Below are 1749 nucleotides of genomic sequence, written 5' to 3'. Positions count from 1 at the left end.
CTTCTGTGAGGGCCCAGGGACTGGAGTCTTGTCCCAGGCTGCTGGCAGTGGAGTTGGTGACAAGAGGTAGGCATCTGGGCCTTTCCTTATTTAAGACCAGGCTGCTCCAGCCCCGGAGCCCTGGTGGTGTAGTGGTTTCACGTTGGCCTGTGATCCGAAAGATCAGCCGTTCGAAACTACCAGCCACTCCACGCTTTCTACTCCTGTAAACAGGTACAGCCTGGGACACTCACGGGGCAGTTCTACCCTGTCCAATAGGGTCACTACAAGTTGGCATTGACTTGATGGTCGTGAGTGGTAGAATGGTAGTAGCAGGATGCCAGCCCCTGGTCTGGTTCAGGTAGGTCTCCCACCAAAGGCCCTCAGGGGTGTCTATCTGTCTGTCTGTCTGGTGGGGCAGGGAGCAGTGGTGCCTGCAGCCTTGTCCTGGGTGCCTTGGCAGGTGGGGGTGTTTCCTGGCCCAGGCTCTGGCCAGCCTCTTTGACCAAGGTGTGGGGCACCCACTGAGGAGCTTCAGGGCGCTTCCCTTTGGCCTTGATTAGACTCCTTGCCCCAGAACCCTCCTGGGTGGGGAGCTGCTGGACGCAGCAGGCAGCCCCCTGGCTTATCCTTTCCACCTGCCTTTGCACACCAAGTCTGGGAGCTTAATGAGGGCTGCAGGGCGCTTCGTGGTTCCAGCATTTTCCTTTTTTCCTTTTTTGGGAGCATCCCCCTAAGTTAGCGTGCTGCACTGAAGGACCACCCATCTCCAGATGAGAAGTGCCCTGCCTCTAGGTTCACCTGTGTCCCAGGCCCCAGGGGATTTGGATGGTCCTGCTCTCCTGGGAATGGAATGCCTGCTGGCTCTGGTTCCCAGGATGAGGCCATGTTGCCACACTTGGGCCACTTACCAGTTACACGTGGCTGACTGACCATGCCACCCCGGGTTTAGGCTGCTGACTGTGGGAGCAGATGGTCTGGAGTGTCCTGGGGGGAGGCAAGGGGGAGTGGTCCTCTCCCCCAGCATCTTCATAGCTGCCCTGGCTCTGTGTGTGTGTGTGTGTGTGTGTGGTTCTCTACCTTCATGTCTATCCCTGTGAGAACGCGGCGCGTGCACCCTGTCTATGCCCGAATGCATGTGTTTCAGTGTCCGTGTGTGTAGTTGCATGTGTGTCCCGGTGTATGCGTGTGCCTGTTTGTGTGTCTGCCAGTGTGTGCTTACCTCTGTGTGCACACGTGCGAGTGTGCAAGTGTCTGCGTGCGTGGCCTGAATGTGTACGTGCTGAGGGGTTCTGCTGAGTCAGTGCCGACACTGGGCGGGCAGCACTGCCAGCCAGGCTGTGGCCTCCCCACAGTTGCATAAACACTTGTCAGGCAGGGTGGTCCAGCCTGTGGCCCTGTGACCAGTGGGAAGGGAGGGCGGAAAGGGAAGGAGTTTGCCCTCTGGGCAGCACGGTCCTCTCTAAGCCTCAAGTTCAGGTCCTATGCCTCGTGAGATGGGGTCTGGCCTGGCCTCTCCCCATTCCTCACTCCCCCATCTGACCTGCGACCTGCTCTCCACCATCTCTCTAAGGCAGCAGGACTCTCCACCTCATGAGCCCTGCTGGTGTAGTGGTTAGGTATTGGGCTGCTAACCACATGGTCAGCAGTTTAAAACCACCAGACACCCCAAGGAGGAAAACAGGAGTTTCTACTCTGTAGAGTTACAGTGCAAAAGAAAAAAAAAGAAAGAAAAGAGTTACAGTGTCAAAGGCCCACAGGAGCAGTTCT

The sequence above is a fragment of the Echinops telfairi genome, unplaced genomic scaffold, assembly GCF_000313985.2.
Source record: "Echinops telfairi isolate 266 unplaced genomic scaffold, ASM31398v2 ScPeMD7_7420;HRSCAF=8458, whole genome shotgun sequence".
NCBI lineage: Eukaryota > Metazoa > Chordata > Mammalia > Afrosoricida > Tenrecidae > Echinops > Echinops telfairi.
Note: the sequence above shows the minus strand (reverse complement) of the source record.